The sequence below is a fragment of the Eptatretus burgeri genome, chromosome 8 (assembly GCF_056783735.1).
Source record: "Eptatretus burgeri isolate ZD-2024b chromosome 8, Ebu_testis_v1, whole genome shotgun sequence".
NCBI lineage: Eukaryota > Metazoa > Chordata > Myxini > Myxiniformes > Myxinidae > Eptatretus > Eptatretus burgeri.
The window spans coordinates 92,834,811-92,859,069 of NC_140968.1; the positions used below are offsets into that span (position 1 = coordinate 92,834,811).

General features: G+C 40.1%; 1 long non-coding RNA gene across 1 annotated transcript in view; it reads right to left on the reverse strand.

Moving 5' to 3' along the window:
- Positions 1-1,807, reverse strand: part of LOC147022289 (uncharacterized) — a 7,194-nt gene extending 5,387 nt beyond the window's left edge. The window contains exons 1-3 of the long non-coding RNA XR_015061173.1: positions 1,703-1,807; positions 980-1,078; positions 14-119 (exon numbers count right to left, since the gene is read on the reverse strand). This is a non-coding gene — a long non-coding RNA (uncharacterized LOC147022289). The remainder of the gene's footprint in view (positions 1-13; positions 120-979; positions 1,079-1,702) is intronic.
- Positions 1,808-24,259: the final 22,452 nt, after the last annotated feature.

Consider the following 24,259-nt stretch of genomic DNA (forward strand, 5'->3'; position numbering starts at 1 on the left):
ATCCTCGTCCTACCTATGAGTGATGGTCTCAGATGGAAATGCCAAACAGGTGCCCTCAAAACGTTGTGAACTGGTACCAGGATCCAAATCCAGACCTTTACCAAAATGTAATCAATATCCTGCTTACAGACAAACAGACAGGGGTGAAAAAGGTGGATGGAGGTAATCTTTACCATAATTCACAGAATGGTGTTTGTGTGTTTGTTTGTTTGTTTGTTTGTCGCACGACTCCGACAGTTCTGGGCTGATTACACATGAACCCTATTAATGTATCGGGGTGTTTTTATCTTTCCAAGTGGTATTGGGGAAGGGAGATGGGGGACGGGGGCAGTGATGGGGTGGGGGTGGAGGGGATGCAAATTCTCTATGTAAATGTGTATCATGTAGCGACTCCTCCAGGTGGAGGAAGGTATTACAAGTCTCCGTCATTTACAGTGCAGTATTCCTATCCCCACGTTTTCCAGTGCAGTGAGGTGTTTTGAATTATAAGCAGAAGGTATACTTTTGATTCATGCATGTAACCCAGGTAATTTTTTTGCCTATACATCACTCAAATAAAGCTATGCGTCAGAAGAATGTGTTGCATCCTTGGACCAATATCGCCCGCAGTGTAGACACTCTGCTCGAGATTCATAAATCATCGAAATCTTTTTTTGCAGTTCACATAGCACAAGTTCTCCTTTTAATTAATGATCATGCAACAGTTTTATAAGAAGACGTCTATCAGTATGTGGATGTTATTGTGCAATTATTACTTGAAAGGACATTACAAGGAAAACTACCATAATGATAACAATGCAGTTGCTAACAATTCAATGGAACATGTGTTGAGCCAAGTGTGTGGAAACGGTGTGGTTCAGTCCTTGGACAAATAAGTGTAACACTTGGTGAAGAACTCTTGCATATTGAGTATTAATGAGCATCACTTTCAAGGATTCATTTTATTGTGTGATGAAGCAACCAAGAAAAGCTGACTTACATTTTTGATTTGTTTTCCCACCATCCTAGTGCTTGTATGTGAGAAGCAAACTCTTGCACCTCAACTGCATGATTTCCACAGCTGGTTTGCAGAGCAGGCCTGTTCCAAAAGCCAAAGGTCCAAGACAATATGTGACAGCTAGCTATGACTTCTCTGGATGAAAAGCAGGCCAGTAACAGAAATGAGGCTCCAGGATGAAGAAGCACATGCTGGATTTGATTTCCGAGGAAGCTGCAGTCACTCGTTCCCTGTATTTTTTTTTTCCTCTTTCTCTTCACAACAACATCTACATAGGCACACTCTACTTATTCTTGCACTCTAAGAATGAAAGCACATGAAATTGGATGCTATATAGTAAAGATTGAAATGCCTGTAGCATGTACGAGACAGGGTGGTCCACATGTGTTGTTACTCTGCTTGGGAAATTAAGTGCGTGTCATGTTTTGTCTCCTTTTAGTTGTTATGTTCATGAGGTTGGCTGGTGTTGTGAATGAAAACATAAATACACGAGTATGAGGCCAAGTCATATATATATATATACAAATATATAGTTACAGGACATATGGACCACAACATACATGTTGCACCCCAGTAAAGGATGCAATGAACAGATAACTCGGAATGTTCACCATTTGACTGAAGTGTTCTTACTAATGTTCCAAATATCACAAAAGATTGCCAGCAGTCCAAAGGAAGGGATTCACATAAAGTCGGTAAACTCACTCATCCAAAATAGTCCGACCTCCATGGGGCCTTGATTTAATCACCGTCTGCTTCACCACCTTTAAGCTCTTAGCGTCCTCATGTGTAGATGGCGCACAAAGCACCATGGCTTGGGGCCGCTTCCGCCAGCCACCCTTTAGTCACCCCACCCGTAAGAGTCACATATCCCAAGTGATTTACAGGTGTTTCCCGGTGGTCGTTCCTTCATCTGGTTTTTCACTCTGCAGCTCTGTCTTTAAACCATGGGTACCTCCTAGAGGCCTGTTTTTTTCAAAAAGGTCCTTTGAAAGGCTGCGTCGGAATTCGAACACAAAGTTTCATTCAGGTCCTGCTGCTCCTAATGAAATAAAAATGGCACTTTCCTGTAGCTTTCTCCTGATGTGCCTTAAGTACCGGTACTATGCATTTGCTCTCCCATTAAGCATTGCTCCACCCTTTCAACCCATGCCAAGAATTTCAATCCACAATGAACTTTGAAATTTAATACTTTCCCTAGACATTTAATACTTGATTCGCAAGTCAACTCAAACTTCTCAATCTGCATCATATTTTTGCTTAGAAACAAAAATGGGAAACGTTCCTTCCACGCGTCGTTCATGACACAATATTGAGCTTGATGCTTCTTTGCGATTGTTTACTTTCTTTTATGTATCATAACGCCACATGCTAGTCGAGTTAAAGACCAGAAAAAAAGTTCCAGGACAAAAGTTTGTTTTGCTCAGATACAAAAGGACAAAAAAAACAAAAAAAAACAACAACATCATTTGCAAACAAATGCTAATTTGGAGATTTGGAAACAAAGAAATAAAGGAAACAAATAACTGAAGCTTTGAAATGATCGTAATGTTGTTACTTGATCCTCCAATATATGATACATTCCTAACTCTGACTTTGATTTCACATTCCACTATGGTATTTGCTCTCAAAGCAATTTCCCTTCTTTATTGCCTAGAGCACCTTTCTAATCAAAGCATAGCCTTCATTTCAGGGTCAAAATCAAAGACCACGCACAAAAGACATCAACGCTCGGGTCATTGTTCCAAAAAATAAAAGAAAAGCTCGAACGATCGTTTCCATAATGGGAAGCAGATGGATGGATGGATGGATGCATCGCATTTATGTATTTCTGAACCATACTTGTTACACTTTCAAAAATGCTACCTCGCATAGGGGAAAATAAATAAATAAATAAAATGTTCATGCTTGGCTGTGATCTTCGTCGGGAGTGTAAGATTGCATTGACCTTGCAAGCTTGAACTGCCACATCTATCTAGCACGATCGCCGATAGCACAGTACAGCATAGTGCGTCCCCTGAAATTCCAACAAAGGTCAGGATCTGTCGACTGGTGCCTGTCTGTGTCACGTGCTTAGTCTTGCAGTGACTTCAGCCCCTCAAGTCTTGTTTCGTTGATAGAAACCGGCACACAACTTGTAGAACTTTTCCCACTGCTGGTTCAAAAAGCTCCTCTTGAGTCTTGACTGTTGTCTTTGGAGTTTGTTGAAGTTTTTTAGGGTTTAAAGTTTTTTTTTAAAGTCCTAAAACATTTTTATAATATATATTTTTTACGTGAATTACAAGAACAAAAGAGAATGGACAAATCAACACAGAGTGTAGGATTTCACTATGGATGGAATTGATCGAGTATGCGAACCACTGTGGGAAGCAAGAAGGGGACGTTTTGAGTGTTAACCCTTCATCGGAGCAAACAAGCGATGACACCGGCCTTCATGATCAAGACTAGTTCTCCATCATTTATCAGACTTGAACTTGAGATCCTCGTATGATGAATCATGTGCTCAGATGAGAACAGCAAATCAGAACAACGAGCCTTCAGTTGATCTTGCACCTGGGATACCCAACGTTTTCTTAAAATAAACCCATTTTCGAGGAAGAACACAGCTCTGAAAAAGGTAAAAACCAATGGATCAAAAACATCTCTTCTTGACTATTTCAATAAGATGACGATGTTGGCCATTATATTTATGAGAATGATTATAACCTTTATAACAGGACTTACATAATAGTGCCAAAAAATGAAGCAGGTTTGTTTTGGGCAAAACAAAACAAAACATTTATTTAACCCATTTTAGGGTGAAGTCATAGGGCAGTGGTTCTTAACCTTTTTTGGTGCTTGCACGCACCCCTTCAGGTCCCAGAATATTTACTCGCACCTCTTGTCAAAAAATCAATGACTTTGGACAGATATTGGAATTAAATCCTTCAATTTACATTCTTAGCACTCTTTTATAGCATTCCTTCTTGAACCAGCCAGCATGTTTCACACCTTCAAAAATTACGTTTCACACTGTGCACCCCAGGATAAGATCCACTAGCATCGGGCTCAGAAACCCAAGTCCTCAACCTCTCCCCCCTTCAAGTTTTCAACCCCTACCCCCAAGCCTCAACCCTGCTCTCCCAAATTACTGTTCCTTTTCTGCCTCCCCCAACTCTCTGTCTCCCACTTTCTTCCCTTTTTTTCTTCAAGCCTTCACCTCTCCCCTCCAAACCACAAGTCCTCAACCCCCCTACTCTTTCCAAAACCTCAACCCCCCCCCCCAACTCCCTTCTTCACCCAGACTCTCTGTCCTCCACTCCCCCTTTCTTTTTCAAATCCTCAACTCCTCCTCTCTCCCCCAAAACCTCAAAGGAACATTGTTAACAACAGGGTTGGAGGACTGTGGTGGAAGATAGGGTGGGGAGGGGTTTGTAGACTTGGGATTAGAGGAGGGGAGGGGAGCTCAACAATCTTTTCCCTCTTTCTTTCTGTTCTTAATGTTCCTATTCCTGTTTGTTAAGAACAATGTTAAAATTAAATTTTCCTTGGCACACCTGAGCTTTGATCCACAGCTTGATGGAGTATTGCTCTCCCATCTGGGCTGGCTCCCCTGCCTCACATCTTGCTCAGCTTGACGCCATGAAAACCAAGTCTTTCAAGATCACAGGAATCTCTTGTGAGTCCATGGGATAATCATTTCATCATTGCTGACAGGTCGGTGGTCTCTCTCTTCTTCCTTCTCATTTCTGGTCTTCCGTCCTCTGCCCTCTCTGTGCTCTGTCCCCCAAAAGTATTTGTAGGATGTACACAGTCCACAGCAACCCCATCCTCGTGAAACTACCTAAATCCAGGATCACTGCTCACCTCCATTCATTTATTCCTCTCTTTTCCCGCCTGTGGTACCGCCTTCCACACTCTCTTCAATCTCATTCTTCTCTTCCTGACTTCAAGGCAGCTGTTCACCACCATCTCAGATCATCCCCCATCCGAAGCCATGATCTTTTCCACTCTCGTTAAACCACCGCCACCCTCCCAAAATTTTGCTTACAGTATGTATCAATCTTGTCCACCCCTTGCATTCTCTCCAACCCTCATCATCACCTGCACCCCTCGTTTGTCAGTTGACCTTCTCCCTCCATCCTGCTGTTGACATATTTCCCCTTTCTCCTGCCGTTTTCTTTGTTATGCTGTGCCCTGATTTGTTCTGTGTCCTAGCTCTTCCATGAGCCTAGACCATGTATTTCAAAAAAAAAAAAATGATGGAACAACATATAATTCCCAATCTCACGAGATTCCATCATCTCGCAATTCTTCAGTAAAAATCGTAACTAAGTCAGCTAAATGAAAAACAAACAAGCATTGGCAATGGAAAAATAAATTTTCTAAGCTCGTGGAAGAGCTCAGACACAGAATTGGTAATTAGTAATGGAAAAATAATAAACAACCAGAACTCCTTGGACAAAGACCTATTTGATGATGTGTGTTTTTTATTTTCCCTGGTCGAGTCGCGTACGATTTAAGAGAAAATCGTGGGAAGGACAAACAGAATAAGCACATTATTTATATAGATGAGAAGGAAGGGGGAGGGAAAGAAGTTCATTCGACCACTGTTCTAATAAAAATAAAATAATGTCTTTCTGGTTATTACCTCGAGTCGAGAAAAAGACTTGCGACTCAAATTTTTTCATACACAAACATACACAAGGAACTTTGGCACAGGAGGAAGACATTCAGCCCAACATGCCTGCGCTGCACCAACCCCAGTATCATCACCCATCCACACATGAGCTTCGATCTACCGGCAAGTCCTGCCAATATCCCCGTACGCCTTCATCTCCAATGCTTCCACGTGTCCATCGAAATTCCATTTAAATTTATCCAGCCCTCCACTGCCACCACTTTTCTGGGGAGACAATTCCATGCATTAACCACTCCGACTGAAAGACCACTGTCTTAAAACTGTCTTCTCATCTTCATTACCCTCAAGCTCTGGCCCATTGTCCTATCACTGTCTCTTCTGCAGAAAAACTCCACTGCACAAATCTTATCCACACCCTTCATTATCTGAACTGGAATGGCATTCGGTTGCGCGCACACTTCCGCCAGGCTGAACAGTTTACGTTTTGTATCCCATTGATGGGCTGGATCTGAACCAAAATTTAATCTGCTTGTTCTTGTCACCTACCCAACTCATCCACCGAGTTTTGGCATAACCCGTAAACAACTTTTTGAAGTATCATGCTACTGTACGTATCGTTTTTGGCCGTACCTGATCTCAATGGTTAAGAATCACTTCAAAGATTCTAGTATCCGAATCTGGATCCTCGTCAAAATTGAATCACACACACGTGTCACACCCGTGTCACACACACACACACACACATACACACACGCAGCAGGATACCGTTCATCACACCTGGCAATGCACATTTGCAAATCCGGTGGTGCAAAGAGCACATGCAATGGACTATCGAGCAGTAGAGAAATGCGATATGGTAAAATGAATCATCCTTCACTATGTTCTTGACAAACAGATGAGTGCACATGTGGCACCAACCTAAAGAAATCTAGTGCTTGCTTTCAATCCTGAGTGCTTGGTTTCAACAGTGAGAGGTTCTGTTGGTTCTGTAATGTTGTGAGCGCATTTTCCTGGCATAGTTTGTGTGCATATATTCCCTTAGAATGCAAGGTCAATGGCAATCGCTAATTCATGGTACTGGGTGACATCTTCACCCCATGTTGTAACATTTCTGTCCTGCCAAGAGAGCGTTTTCCAGGATGCCAATGCCCGCATTCACAGAGCATGTGCGGTCAATCAGTGGTTTGATGAGCATGACACTGCTGCTACCCATATGTCATGGCCTTCTCAGTCACCAGATCTGAACCCAATCGAGCATTTATGGGATATTCTGGAATGACACCTGAGACAGCGTTTTGCACCTCCATAAAACAGGTGAGTTGATTGACTTTCTCATGGAAGAATAGTGCCTCATCTCTCCTGCAGAATTCCAGATGCTGTGGACTCGATGCCACAGCACATGCAGGCTGTACTGGCCACATGTGTTGGTCGGCACCCTGTTAAGTGACAACACATCAGTGTTGGGATAAATTATAAATCAAAGGAGTGTTAACATTGCATAGGAATGGAGTGAGATCTCCTCCAGAATATTGTGTCTAAGGAGGGATATCCTGAAGGAGGGATACAGCTGCCATAGAGAAGGGACAGCATAGAATGACTACATTGATTCCAGGGTGAGCTAGACTAAGCTATGGGGAGCGTTTGAAGAAGAAAGGACTTTTTACATTGGAAAGGAGGCAAATGTTAGGGGATTTGATTGAGAAGTTTATCTCGGCCAGTGGAGATGGATGGAGGTTATGTTTCACCACTGTTTCTCTGTTTGGTTGGTTGTTTGTTTGTGAGCAGGATATCTTAAAAGTTTATGGACCGATTCGGACGAAACTTGGTGGACAAATTGGGTGTGATTAGGACGAATTGATTCGATGTTGGTGGCAAGATCCGGATCCATATGTGGATACTAGAATTTGTTTTAAAGTGATTCTTCACCATTGAGAGGTGGGGCCAAAAACGATATGCCTGCACAGCATGATATCTCATAAAGTTGTTGATGGGTTGTGACAAAACTTGGTGGATGAGTTGAGTTGGTGACAAGAACAAGTGGATTCGATTTTGTTGAAGGTCAGGATGCAGACCTGGCCAATCAGTGGGATACAAAACATAAACTGTTCAGCTTGATGAATGTATGTACTCTTCCAAGCGCCATTCTCGTATTTGCCATTTTTTACCCTTGCTGAAGGAGAGGGTCTTGCGTTTGGGTCCGTTTGTCTGTCTGTCTGTTTGTTTGTTTGTCTACACAAAACTTTGGTGTTTTTCTTCTCAACCGCTTCTCGGATTGAGAGGAAATTTTCACTACAGGTCCGACTCCGCATGTACAATGATATATCCACAATTGTGACGTCAGAGGTCATGTGGTGTGGCAGCCATGTTGGAAAAACGGAAAAAAAATTTGGACAGCTGTATCTCTGAAACCGCACCAAGGAAAAAATTGAATCTTGGCACACGGCAAGTACTCCTCATGGGGAATAAGAATGATTTTATGACATCATAGTTGCCTTCATTATGACATCATAATTGCACATGCAGAACGCTACATCTGATCATTATGAAATTTTTTGAGGGTCATCGAGGGATTAAATGGTCTACAGAAAAAAAAATTGATGACGTCATCAGTCACGTGATTTCGCAGCCACATTGCTTTTGTTTTTTTTAAACCTTCAAAAATCTTCTCTGAAGTGGCTGAACAGATCAAGGTGAAATTTTACACATACAACCACATATCCATGAGGAACAAAAGGTTCACAAATATGTCATCATAGGTTACATGGATTGTCAACCATACTGGATTGATGAAAAATATTAAATAATGTTTTCTCCAGAACTGCTTAATCAATCGAAATCAAACTTCAAAATTATGATCTAGTCGTGATGGGGAATACATATTTTAAATTTCAACTTGATCAGACACATGGTCTTGCAGCCAGAATCGTTTTTTTAATGTTTTTTTTTTTTTAAAGGCTTATTTGGCTGTGCCTGGATGGATTTGAGGGAAGAGGAGTAGTAGCTGAAATGCGAATCCTATCCAGGGTTCTCCTGATGACTCCAATGCAGCACTGTACCTATTTGGTCTTCCATTTGATTTGAATTTAATTTATTTTGATCCCATTCTAAATAAAATTGAATCATAATGAAAATCGGCATGGGCCAGGGTCAGGAGTCCAATCAAAGTGGGACATCTTGGTGATGGCAGTTATAAAGTGGCAGTTCCAAATATGTCTTTTATTATGTAACACACCAGTGCACAAACACCACAAAAAACTACACAAACACCACACAAAACAGGTCCTGGCGAGAGTCTGCAATCTCTGATTGCTCCTTTTCTTGTTCCCTTTTGAATCTGTCTTAAATGTGTCTTTTCAGCTTTCCCAAGGCCACAAACATATGTGTATGTGGAAAACCATCATCATCATTACTTTGAGAACTGATGCCTCAGAAGATTGGGTGAAAGGTCGGAGAAGGGTTTTGCCCCACCAATCAGCTGAGATATGGGCCAATGGATATATATATATATATATATATATATATATATATATATATATATATATATATATATATATATATATATATATATATATCTTCTTCAGGACTCATTGAGTTTTCCAGACAATCTCTTTCTGTCTTGTCTGTTACCAATATGTCTTTCTCTCGAGGCATTTCTGTGGGCTCAGTTAAGGCATAGGCTACAATGGAGTCTCATCCATTCATTTGGTTTGTGGGTGCATATGGTTCGATAAGGGAAAGTGTTTTTGATCATTGATCTCTGTTTATTTCCATTTATTGCATTGCTTCCTTCTGTTTCCTTCTCCCTCCCCCTTCTCCCTTGCATATATTTATCGATTTGTATGCGGCCAGTGGGTGCTTGGCTGCATCATTTTCTGGTGGTTCAGCTGTGCTGCTGATGCTAGAAAAGAACTAAGGCCTGGTGGTGGCTTAACAGTTCAGGTGCCTGGCTTAAGATCTTAGGGTATTGAGTTCAAGCCCATTACCAGAAAGTTGGTACTCATTTTGCTGACCTGGGAAGGATGACAGGCTGAGTCAACACTACCTGGTGTTAATTCAACATCCCAACAGGGGCTTGAATGCAAGAAAAGGAAATACAAGGAAATCTAACACAGGTGGAGACCATTCAGCCTATCATGCATGCACGAACACCATAGTTATATATTCACACAAGATCCAAGGAAGAAAAAGACCCTAGGATCTTCAACCAAGCACCTTAACCATTAAGCTAACACCAGGCTTCCCCCATCCATCCATTGGGACCATACTCTATTCAGAGCATTGGTGCTGCCGAAGCAGTCTCCTTGGCTATTAGGCACAATCCTGGACCAGTCGCCACTCCGCCACAGGCTACCAGCAAGCTGGCTTGCTAGAACTCATTCTGCCAACCTCACGAATATGACAGAGTCAACCTCACCTGGTATTAATTCACCAGCCAAGTGGGATTTGAACTCAGGATCCAAGGATCCTGATAAGATCCAAAGCCCACCACACAAACCATTAAGTCAACACTTGGCCTCCCCCATGCATGATCTCATAAAGTATATTTGTCTCAGGTGAATTCTGGATGTGGTGATGGCTTTATTTTGGTGTTTTCTAAAGGAAGTGTTAAGGGATTAAGTGGTTGAGTGGCCCACACCGCTTCCTTTGAAGATGTGTCACGTGACAGGCTTGCTTGGCATAAAATTAGATCTAGTCATGTGACACCTATCAGCGTAGTACTGGGCTGCTTTAAGACTTCCAATCTGTTTGGTAACGTGGTTGCTGACACAGATCAGACAGGGAGGTCTTGAAACGGTCGACTGCTGCGATCGCTTTGACATGGCTCTCCGGATTCGAACCGGGAAACCAGAACGACCAGCGACTGTTGCAACAATTAATCATCTAATCATGATTAATTTCTATCTGAAAGCACCTCTTCATGAGAATCAAATCCATTTACTATCTTACCCATCCTCTAAGCCTTGGTGCACTCTATTCCATGAAGAGACAGTTGCAGTCAATCAACTTGCTTTCTCAACATGCAAAGCTAACCTACTATACGTAACCAGTCTCCTTCCTCAAAGTCATGGTGATGCCTTGGTAAGTCCATGTCTCGTGTGTGTGCTCCCTCACCTCAAATGGCTTGTCTGCAGATTATACTCGAGATAAGGCAGAAACTCTGTGTTTACCTCAAAATCTCATGTACCCAACGCATCCCATTCTGTTGCCATCTTATCCTCTTGTACCCACTTTCTGCTAGATTTCGTGTAGTTCTCCCCAAGAAGATAGAAGAAGCTCTGTTCAGCCTCAACAGCATTTCTGTGATGGGCCCAGTGGCATCTAATGCAGCCTTTCACCACATCCGCTCTCCATACACATACTCTCACATGCACCCTTGAGGCTGCTGGATGCATTATTGGTTCGGGACCCAGCAATGGCAGTGATGCAGTGCCCCTACACCAGTACACTGGTGCTCATTTCGCCGACCTCGGAAGGATGACAGGCTGAGTCAACCCCATCTGGTGTTAATTCAGCAGCGGACAGGGCTGAAACTCACGATCCTAAGATCCCAATTCAGCCACCGGAACCACTAAGCCAGGGTTTCTCTCTCCATAAATCAGCAGAAATCACTCCCATACACAAGAATGATGTAAAAAAAAAAAACATCCTCTTAACTAGAGACCAGAAAGATTGCTTCTAATTATAAGCAGAGTAATACAATTCATCGTTGCTACTGAGAACAATCGAGTCGTTCATGCTTTGAAACAGTCTGATCTCTGGCCATCAGTCTGGATTCAGTCTCAGTCAATTAATTCTGGACATCCTGCTGCTCTATTCTCAGCAAGAGTTGGAGGCCCTCAATCTTAAACGAGAAGTCAGAACCATTTCCCTGGACATATGTCAGGAATTTGACATTGTTTGGCATCTTGCTTTACTTGTCAAGCTCTCTGCCTGTGGCATACAAAGCTGCCTTCACGCCTGGATTTTTGACTTCCTTCACTCACCCAGTCGAGGTGATGCAATCAATGGAACCCTCTCCTCCCTTCTGCCACTGGAGGATGGAGTGCACCAAGGCAGTGTTTTTCCCCATTTTTTTGTTTATCATCTTGATAAATGACCTCTCAGATGTTCTGAAAAACCCGCTCTTTCATTTTGCTGATGAGCCCACCACAAAATCCAGTGGATAAGCTCCAAAACGTGGAAAAATTGTTCAAATTTATAAGAAAGCACCAAAATTGATGGAAATATTGTTTAATATATGTAGAATGATATAAAAGCAAGCCCCGTCTCAGATCTCAAACCGTAAAGGCTTTAATTGGCATTTTAAGTTAAACACTTAACTGTAAGAAATGCATTTTAGGAAAAAATATACTTGTCATGTAAGAATGTTTCTGCCATTTCTTGAATTCATAAATGTGACTTGTATGCTTTGAATATTGCACATCATGAGTGAGGAGCTTGGAAATGAATAGTTCTCATGGTCCGCATAGCACCCATCCCGCCTCCAACAACAAGCCTTCTGCCACTCCTTCAGGAGGACGGCCATTCCCGTACAACAATCTTTCATTCGATGAAGGTTGTGATGGATGCAACACATTACCTGAATCCTTAGCAAACACCAATCATCTCAATGGATCAAGCATTGTTTGCAATTGGCAAGATATGTTTTGAGGATATCAGATCATAGTAACGATGGGAGGTCTACGTATAGAGATGGCCGCACTAATGCTTCTCGGGAACTGTCTGGAAAACAGTGGATGGAGAAGTGCATTGATCCAAGCTAACATCACGACACCAGAAAGAGCAGACACAATATTGAAAGCATCACATGTAACCCACTGCTGGTATGCACACCGGGTCATGCTGTTGCTGCACTGCAGTACATCCTGCACATGACAAATATGTGGAGAGTCATTGTGATGGTGAATAACAGGATTTCCTCACATGTGCAAAGTAGAAGTCTGGAAAACACTCACAATTCAAGTACTGATCCACTATGCTGGGATATGTGAGATTACTTAGGGAGGGAAACTTTCCTCTCAATGTCCAAGTACATGACCAGCTTGTACCCTGGATGTTTGTAATGGATCAACTTCACCATACTAAGTGGTTACCAGTGTACCTTTGTGACATGCTGGCTCTGCCTAAGAAACACCCTGAAATCTTCAAGTTATTCAAAGATCGTTAGTTTGTTGTTCAGAAATCTGGCCATGTGTTTTCACTGATAGCACTGGAGCACAACCACGAACAAGAAAATGTTGTCTTCAAAGGTGATGTCGGTGCTATAGAACTCACGGAAACTACTTCAACTCCAAAGCACTGGATGGTGGCAGGACTGGAGGTGGCAAGAGCAGTGAAATAATTTGAGAGACTCTCTTGAACACTGAAAGTGGTAGCACATGCCACCATGAACAGATACCTGGAGTTCAAAGGGCATCAGCAAAGGATATCAAGGCCGCTGTGCCAGCTGTAGAGGAAATGGGCAACCCTTTCACTGAAGAGACAATGGATGTCTATAATCTAAACACAAAGGCTGTTGTTCCTGTATCTGATGTGGATTTACTTAATCAAGCTCGCCAGTTAGGGCAATCAAAGTATGAGGAATTTGAAGAGGAGAGACTTGATCATTGCTCAAAGACAATCAATGGCTCCATCGAAAGGAATAATATGCCACTGCTTGTAACCTCTCAGCAATCACAGAGCAAGTCCAAATCCAAGATCACTGACCTCAAGTGTGAGTATTATCTCTTTGCCAGATTATACATTGCCTGCCAAGCCAGAGACAGCAATCTGCAGGAGTTCTTCAAGCATGAGAGCCAGGCTTATCCTCCTTCTTTGTCTTCCATATGACAACTCAGCATTAGACAGAAGTCAGGAATTCTCCCTTCTCCCCTGCTTTGAAAAAGACACAACTGGAAGAACCAGATGTTCAGGTAAGAATTTTGGATGGTGCTGCAGTGATTAACATTCTGCCACTAATGAACTGCAAAACCATCATGGACTGTGTCACAATGGTCTTTGAGCCATACATGCTTGGATATTAAGAGAGTGTCAAATGGCTTGACATTATATGGGACAGATGTGTAGATGGCAGCTTGAAACACCAGAGAGGCGAGAGGTCAGGCCATTAGGAGACGAGGAACCTCCAGTACAGCAATACCAGCAAACTGGCAGACATCTTCGCACGATGATGAAAACAAAATGGAGCTGTTCACCTTTTTTTGCAACACAACTTGAGAACACGAAGGCACAGGAAGGCACAGATATCTTCATCACGTACATTGAGGATGTTATCAGCTCATCTAACGTGGATAAAATGCATTGAATATGAGAATTCATGAGCTGTGGATTGCATTTTTTCTTTGTAGTTACCCGAGAAGGATAATGAAAATAAAATGGCAAGATGGAATCCCAAATGCAAAAGTTCAAAGGTGAGCAAATACGTCAATATATAGGTGTTATGATCCGTGAAAGCACAATAAAGGTGGCTAGGCCATGTCGTCAGGACGTCTGATGTTTTCATGAGGAACTGGCGAATGATCATGTGATGAACAATGGAAAAGATAGAAGGATCATTTAAAAACATATCCAAAGCAATCCAGTATTGATATTCAAAGCTGGGAACAAGTGCATGATCACAAGACATGACGCAAAGTAATCCATAATGAATAACTAGCGATGAGAGCAAACGCACAACCGGTGCTGAGCACAAACGTTTACAATACTCTCAACATCAGGATCAATTATCCGAGCGTGAGGCAATAGCTCCCAACCACTCAGTATGCAATTGTTGGTTCCAGGCAAAAATTGGTGTTGCAGCAACCAGAGAAGCCATCGCCACGGACCTTATCCATCATGATATGGGAAGTGGTTTTATTTGATGATAAGAAGAACAACAATATTTTCTTCCTTTGAGATTTTCCTCGAATAGCTGTTGCCTGTCAGCAAATGACCATTACATCGTTACAAATGTCAGACAACCCAAGTAGTTGATTTTACACGTGACCATACTGCTAGAATCTTGAAAACCTTGTGACAAAGAAATGCAGCTCCTTCATGCGTTTTGCATTTGGGCTAGAAATATATATATATATATATATATATATATATATATATATATATATATATATATATATATATATATATATATATATATATTAAAGCCTCCGCACTGTCTGCCATGCCTCGTGCTTTTCTACAGCTCACGCTTCGCCTGTCGATCATAAGACATCCACAACATCGATTTATCATGCACGGTCCTGTGATATTGTAAGATGTGCTTGGATTCAAATTAAATTATTATTTAGTGATGTATTTTTCATCGATGCATTCAAATGGAGAACTGTCAGTTAAAATATATATGCATTTATTTAAATTTTAAAAATCCCTTCAAATCATCTGCAAGTGCTCTGTCACGCAGCCTCCTTCACTCCCACCTAACCATACTTCCCCACACCCCCTAGCAGCTTACCCCTTCATTCCCCCCCCCTCCCCTCCCCACACCACCTCGATGACTTCATCATAACATAAAGAAGGTAAGTAAGCTCATACATTGGAATAAGGTTCTTCTCCACTGGAATGCAGACAATTATCTTTCAAGTTGTTCTCCAAAACATTCATCAATATAACAAATATAGACGCACACTATTCGTTTTTATTTAATTACAAAACAATCGACTTTGAAAACAACGTTGCAGTCCAGTGCAAAACTTTCAAGCAAAAGATTAATGTAATGTGAATAACGAGAGGAAATAGTCCACAACAGATCTTTGAAATATGCCATAAAAGCTACCTTATTCCAGTGTAGAAGCTTACCTTCTCTATATATTATGAATTAAAAGTCTATATTACCTTCACTATATATTATAGTCAAAGTATATACTTAATGCACATCCTCTAACTTCAAAATTGGCCTTTTTGCAAAACCTCATGAAATTCCTCAAGAAAACAAAAAATGATTAAAAAAAAATCAATTCATAAGAACCTCTATCTTGTATCCAATTATTGAACCTGTTAAATAATAAAAAAAAAATTATTGTCATTAAAATTGTGGGATCAAATAATGATCCTGATAGAACATGACAAAAACATCATAAATATGTTCTAGTTCAAGATCAGCTCACTAAACCTTCTTTTCTCTTTTCACATTCTTGTGTTGTGAAGCAGTCAATCCTAAAGTCAGAAATTTCCTCAAAAACACAGTGAATACCAAGAAAAGGTCCCAAGATATAGACGACAGGTTGCCATGGTAGCAATGATGTGGACAGCCTCTTCTCTGCTGGCCAATCAAATTGAGCCTCTGAGGCTTAACTGTATGCAAGGCAGAGCCAATAGCATATCATGCAGCAAACAACATGGGATATACATGTACAATGGACACTGCTATGGCGAAGAACTGGAAAAGATGGCGAAAACGATAATTTGGGTGACAAAATGAAGTGGATGAAATCAGATGATGGTGAACAAAGAAAACTCCCAAAGGTAAGTCATTCATACTAGCTCTGATCTCATTGTTTAACACGTCGGCTTCCGTAATCCAATTTTCCTCCGTTCAAATAATAGCTGGGTTAGCTGTAATGGTTATAATTATATGACAAAATTCCACAATGCACCTACTTTACCGACCGGATTATTTTTAAGACTTCAAGCTTATGGCATCGAAAAAAAATCTCCTTGCGGATAGACTTAAGATGGCGGCAGTGGGCTCGCTGCGAAATGCGTCACTGCGACAAAGAAGATTTTATCCGTATTTCTTTCCAACTAAAGCAAGTCAATCGAATTATATGGAATTGTGCTAAGTAAATCCTAAGGTTTAACTGCACAAAAAAAATTCCTGCTTTCATTTTGAAAACCTTTGAAAAAATAAATAATGGGAATTAAAGAAAGGGCCTTTATAGCCGATTATGATGTTTTGAAATGCATCACAAATGGCCTTTCAAATACACATAGAGCTGAGAATGAAACAGTATTCATGCGGATCCTGGGATTCAGCTTTGCTGAAGACCTTGAACGGCCGTCTCCTGCTGTGCTCTCACAAAGTACGTAGCGATAATCCAGTAAGCATAAGCAGAAATCCCAAATGTGGTGCACATCATCTCAAAAGAGCACAGCTGCCATTTGAGCCTTTTGCCTCTGCTTGTTTTGGGTTTTTCTTACCCAGATAACTTAGATCTTTCATTTGTTCAGGCCTTGATTATTCACAATTGCTTTCGATTCTTTGCTTCTGCTCGAAGACCGATGCAAAAGAGGAATTGTGGTTGGGAAGCGCTAAATGCTTGCGATGAAAATAACATATTCCTTCGATCCTTTGTTTTGCATTGTCACATCCAGAATATAATTTGATGCACACATATGTAAGTTTGCATTTGTGTTGTTAAAATAAAAAAACGAATTGCTTTTACATTTGAAATTGCTAAATGACAATATTACATAGTCGGGCAGTGAGAGCAAAAATACATTTGTGGGTGCGTTTACAAACAAGAAAGCTCGATATAAATTCACATATTAAAATCGTCTCTTTGCCTTAGAATGAGAAAAAACCAAAACGTTAGACAATGCGAGCAACTATTACAATAAGCCAAGGAACATACCAACATTACAGGAGGAAATGTTTCTGGCCAAAAGAAGCAAGAGGAAGAACAAGTGTCTCTGTCCTATAATACTTCCCAATAGAGGTCCCACACTGTAATCTTCATGATTGCCAATGACTCAAGGGATTTGTTTTTATAACAAAGCAAGATCGTTCTTATAATTCTGAACGGTATTCTAAATATACAATTACCCAGAGATGTACGAATGGAATTCCAACTAAAGCGAAGTCGATGGCGTGCCTTCGCAAATTCCCATGCTTCCCACCTAAAGATAAGTTGAAAAATGGCAAAAAGTTCCACCGGAATGAGGCAATATCAAATTTTGAGTTTAATTTTTTTTTTTTCCCCGTTTGGACACCTATGAAATTAAGACTCCACTCCCTGGGGAATGATCCGGAGGTCAAATCCAAAATATCTTTACACACTTCATGTCTTTCCCAATGTTGATTGCATATACAAAGTTTCATTTTTAAATGTTTTAAAATGTGCCTGTTGTTGCATTTTTCGGTACGTCACCTCTTGACTCCGTCCCAGTGGACGGGGTCAAAAATGACGCTGCTCTCTTGCACCTTCTTGCCATGCGGTGATCATAATGACCAACTATGGTGCATTTCTGCCCAATGACAGACAGACAGATAGACAGACAGACAGACGGGGCCAATTACAAACTCCTGCTTTTTTTCAAAAGGCACGGGGATAAATATGAATGAAGATCCTCCATATTATTGGTAAATGTAATTTTAATGGAAATATAGGAGAAATATTCACTGAACAGCAAATCCAAAGTGGTTCCTAATCGAATATATATATATATATATATATATATATATATATATATATATATATATATATATATATATATATATATATATATATATATATATATATATATATATATACATATACTGGTATCTTTCATATGGTCCACGATGATTGTTGTTAAAACTTAACTGCATTATTTCATTGCTTGACGGTCCACCCACAACAGATGGCATGAACACTTTGTAAAGCCTGTTTATCAAGGTTGTGAGATTTTGTCAAGTTATTATTATTATTATTCAATCTTGAAACATCAGGTGGTCAAACATTGATCGAAACAGCACAAAATGTAACGATTTTTGGACGATATCGAATGTATGAGCTCAATGAACTGAAGTTAAATCCAGATTAGAATCTCCCAAACAATCAGAAGGATGCTTTGCCTGAGCCTGCGACAAACAGCATTAAAACAATTGTTCGGAGGATTTGAATGCAACGCAAGTGGCGTGCACATGGTCTCCACGTTATCCTGTTGTTTGTGACTGAATTTTTTTTCCATTTTTTGCCTCATTTTAAAAGTGATGTGAGCAACAAATTCTCATTACCATTTGTTTATCATACTAAGGGGGCACGTTGGTCCATTGGACCAAATTTTCATTGGTCTTCATGGCATTGGGAGTTTTTGTTGGTCTGAACAAAACAATAGGTTTCCCAACCTGGAAGCCTTGGAATCCTAATAATAAAATAATAGTAATAATAATAATTGGAGGTCTTTCAGGGTCCTGGTAGTCTTAAGGGCCTTGGGGATCTGAAAGGGTCATCAAACGTCGAAGCGGTCTCAGCAGTCTAAAAGGTATATTCCAATGGTATGTAATGAATTAATTAATACAGTTTGTAACTAGAGGGGGAGCACTCGGGAGAGTGCAAAACCTCCGCCGCCAATACTGCTGGGTCACTCGAGTGAAACTTGTATCTTATTCATTAAATATGATGTCACCAGTGCTGACAGTTATAGTTCTTTTCTCCATTTTTTGGGGGAGGGGGGGTTGGAAATCACTTAAAACATGTAGAAATGCAAAAAAATGAAATCGAAATTGTTGAAAAAAAAGTTGCAAAAAAATTTTTTTCTCTAACAATTTTTTTGGGGGGATGGGGTTGGAAATCACTTAAAACATGAAGAAATGCAAAAAAAAAAAAAAAAATTCTCTAACAAATTTTTTTTTGGGGGGGGGGGAACCAAGTCCAAAATCTAATGGCATGATCCTTGGACCAGACCTAACCCCCCCCCCACCAAGTTTCGTCGAAATCTGTCGAGGAGTTTTTCCGTAATACTGTTCACAAACAAACAAACAAACAAGCAGTCATAGACTGGTACTTACGAAATCGTCAACTTGACCTCTGACCTTGTTTAATAAAAGCTATCTCTCGAGAGAAGGTAGCGACGCAAACCAGAAGTTTCTACGATGATTCTCTATCAAACCATCAAAAATCGTAACGTCGACCAAAGCAAAAATCTCCATTTCTCCACATGAATTTACGGAATTATGTTTGACCTCACTGTGACCTTGACCTTTGACCGATTTTGACCAAAATCTAATCGCACTAGCCATCACCCTCCTGAATCACGTGGTGTAATTTGACATTGGTAGCTTCTTCCGTTCTCGAGTTATCATTTTTTGGATGTTTGACCTCACTATGACCTTGACCTTTGACCGATTTTGACCAAAATCTAATCAGCACTAACCATCACGCTCCTGAATCACGTGGTGTAATTTGACATTGGTAGCTTTTTCCGTTCTCGAGTTATCGTGCCTACAAACAAACAAACAAACAAACAAACAGAAACGGAAGGCATTAATATACTTACGAAATCTTTAGATTTCGTAAGTAACAAACAGAAAGGGGTGAAAACAGTAACCTCCGATGTTCGATGGTGGAGGTTAATTAATAGATATGAAAAGCATGCCCCCCCTCCACACACACACACACACACACACACACACACACACACACACACACACACACACACACACACACACACACACACACACACACACACACACGCACACACACACACACACACACACACACACACACACACACACACACACACACACACACCTCATCCATTTATTCTCGATTCATTTTATGAGCTCACGATGATGTTGCAAAAATTGTTTTGGTGATCTTTCCCTTCTATAACTGAGTTTCAAATATAGTGTGTTAATCCAAGTTCATAGCTTTGCAGATAACTTTCTAAATCTGATAATGAATGAGTAAATTCGGAAAATTAATTATTTTTATGCATGATCTAAGACTCCTAGTGGAGCTGCCACACCCACAAATGGACATACAGATGAACATACGTGACAAAAGACATGACTGTTAGATGAGACAAACATCCACTGAGCTTGGGTGAAGTGCCATCACTTCCCGGGGTACTCCGGGTGCCAACGACGGCACAACAATGGCACCGCTTTTCTCACTGCACTCAGTGGGCCTTCCCAAAGGAGGAATTTCCTGCTCCCAATGGATGCAAACCTATGGCGATTGTCCATGCTCTTATCCTTTTAAATGCTGAGTGTCAAGCAAGGAAGCAGCACATACCCTTTACTCCAGGCAGACATAATTTGTTTGAATGTCTAACTCAGTTCGTCATCAACAGACCAATAGACATATCATTTCGAAATCAAACTCTTGCACACTACTTTTGGAGTGCTGAGTACAGCAAATGGAAAAGGTTTTGAGAATGGAGGCTCCCTCATTTCTGACAAGCTAATGGTGTCTTCAATAAATTGCATGGAAACACCATTTATCAGAAAAACAGTAGCAATCCCATGGTGCTTCAACTCTGCTTACCTTGCCATTTTCCTCCATACTACATATGGAAATATTTCTTTCACAACTTCTTAACTCATTCATGGTTTTTGAAAAATGTAGTTCCACATACGTTTTGTGTTATACATTTTGCACAAACAGGAAACCTGACAAAGACAATTACCATTTGTCGTTCACATCCACTTTTAAGAGGAAAACAGCAAGGAGAGATGTCATCGCATCATTTGTGAAAAACAGTTAATCATGTGACTTCATTATTGCAATGGTTCATAGAGTCGTTTTACGTTTCATTAATCACATTGGGAAAAGATACACAGGTCACAAGAAAATTGAATGTGTCGGGACTCAAAATGGCAATGTGAATTATCATAATTCACAACTCTCGGTGGCAAATGTAGGAGAATATAGTTGTACATTAACCTGGGAACCTTTGAGGCTTAGGCCTCTGCTGAAACAGCTGTTACTGTGCAAGGACGGAAGGCGAGGCACAGGGAGTGCCAGAACAAAGCATTTCTCAACTCAACGTAAATACGTATGTCAAGCCAACCCTTGCGCCCCTCCACCCCCATCCTGCCTCCCCACCCCCCTGGCCTGCTCACCGCTGAGGTCGCAAACACCTGCTGCGTGTTTGCTGTGTACTGTGCAATCCTGAAACACTTTCATCACTGCCTCTGATCATAAACAGCCCTGAGCCCTTTCCCTGGTGGTCTATACTTTTCCTCCTCTCATATACTAATGAAAACTGTTTCTTTTACCCAAATCTCTGTTTCTCCATCACTCAACTCATCTCGTTCATCAATTCCCAAAACTAAGTTAACCAGGTCCCAAATTAGCATGCTTTGAAACTTCATAACCAATGATAAAAAAAAGATTTCTGGTTGGAATTGCATCAACATTTCAGGGTTAATCTCTACCACACATATATATATATATATATATATATATATATATATATATATATATATATATATATATATATATATATATATATATCTTCTTATTCTTCTTTCGGCTGCTCCCATTCGGGGTCGCCACAGCGGATCATCCGTATGATCCGCATAGTGATTTGGCACATGTTTTACGCCGGATGCCCTTCCTGACGCAACCCTGGTCGCCTCTTACGACACAGGGATATGGTACACCTATTTTAACCGGGGTATACACCGACTCAGTATACTGGTACTCATTTCGCCGACCTCGGAAGGATGACAGGCTGAGTCAACCCCCTGGTGTATTAATTCAGTGGCTCAACGGGGCTTGAACTCAGGACCTTTTGGATCCCAAGCCGCTGCCCTAACCACTGCGCCAACACCAGGCAACACCTGCTCACAAAGACAAACAAGAAAAAGACGTTGTTCAGAGCATGGTACTTGCAAAATCCACCCCCTTCTGCAAAGGTTGCCATGGATACATCAAATTGTCCATTTCATTAAGATTAGAAATGACAATCTTAATCAAAGCTCAGGTCAATGGAATGAAAATTGATTATTTTTCATTGAAATATATATATATATATATATATATATATATATATATATATATATATATATATATATATATAAAAATTCATGAAAGTGACCAAGATATATATGATGAAATGTCACATATATAAAACAATAAGAACAATAGATCAAGGAATAAAAATAAATGCCACTTAAGGCAAAAAATAGCAGTCTGTGTTGACATCACAAGAGGATAAAAACACAAGAATAAAACTACAACGGCACTCGGTAGAGCATATACCGCCACCAGGCTGAACTGTTTACTACGTTTTATTTAATCCCACTGATACGTCAGATCTGCATCCGGTTGGACCTACACCAAAATCTAATTGGCTTGTTCTTGTCACTTACCCAACTCATCCACTAAGTTTTGTCATCATCCATCCATAATTTTTTTAGATATCGTGATATATATATATATATATATATATATATATATATATATATATATATATATATATATATATATATATATATATATATATATATATATAATTTTTGGCCCGATCTCTCAATTGTGAAGAATGACAGAAAGTTCTAGTAACCGGATCTTGATCTTCACCAAAATCAAATCACTTCATCCTAGGCACACACCCAACCTGTCTAGCACGTTTTGTCTGAATCCTTCCATTAGTTTTTGAGACATCCTGCTCACAAAGACAAACAATAAAAAGACGTTGTTCAGAGCATGGAACTTGCAAAATCCACCTCCTTCTGCAAAGGTTGCCATGGATACATCAAATTGTCCATTTCATTAAGATTAGAAATGACAATCTTAATCAAAGCTCAGGTCAATGGAATGAAAATTGATTATTTTTGATTGAAATTGATGATTTAAAAGTTTGATCTAGAGTTGACCTTTGACCTTAAAAATAGTTAGTTTCCAAATTCAGTGATGCACTTTGCAATTGCTGCTTAATATTCAGGTTAATTGGATGAAAATGGACAATTTTTCAGATGAAATTTGATTTTAGAAGTTTGACCTTGAGTTGACCCTTGACATTTGACCTTGAAAATAGTTGGTTTCCAAATTCAGTGATACACTATGCAAATATTGCATGAATATACACTATGCAAAATACACTATGCAAATATCTCCAGGTTAATCGGATGAAAATTAACGATTTTTCAGATGAAATTTGATGATTTTAGAAGTTTGACCTTGAGTTGACCTTTGACCATTGACCTCAAAAATAGCTGCTTTCCCAATTCAATGATGGACTATGCAAATCCTGTTCAACTTTCAAGTTAATAGGATGTAGATTGAAGATTTTTCAGATTAAAATTGATGATTTTAGAAGTTTGATCTTGAGTTGACCTTTGACCTTTTGATATTAAAAAAACAACATAGTTGGTTTCCGCAATTCAGGAAAGCACTATGAAATTGCTATTTCATTTAAAAGTCAATCAGATGAAAATTGATTTTATAAGTTTGACCTTGAGTTGACATTTGACCTTTTGATCTCAAAAATAGTTTCCCAATTCAGTAATGCACTCTGAAATTGCTGTTTAATTTTAAAGACAATCGGATGAAAAATGACAAGATGACCCTTGACCTAATAATTACCCTTGACCTCAAAATCAAACCTTTGACCTCAAAATCAATCGGCTTCTAAGTTGAGACTACCTCTACAACTTGATGAAGTTTTGTAAAGGTTGGTTTAAAATTGTGACCTGCAGGCGATTGACAAACAGACAGAATAACAAAATTGACTGACCAGTATCCTTGAAAAATCTTCAATTTTGCAAGTAACAAACAAGAAAGATTTTGTGCATAGCACGATCCTTGCAAAATCCTTAAAACAAATTTGACCTAAAAAGTAATTGGCAACTGAATTCAATTACCAAATATGCAAATCCTCTTCAAATTTCCAGTCAATCGGATGAAAATTGACAATTTTTAAAATCTGGCCAATGTCGATATTTTGGCCCGTGTTGACGTCAAAAACAATTGGCTCGTTGAATTTGGTGA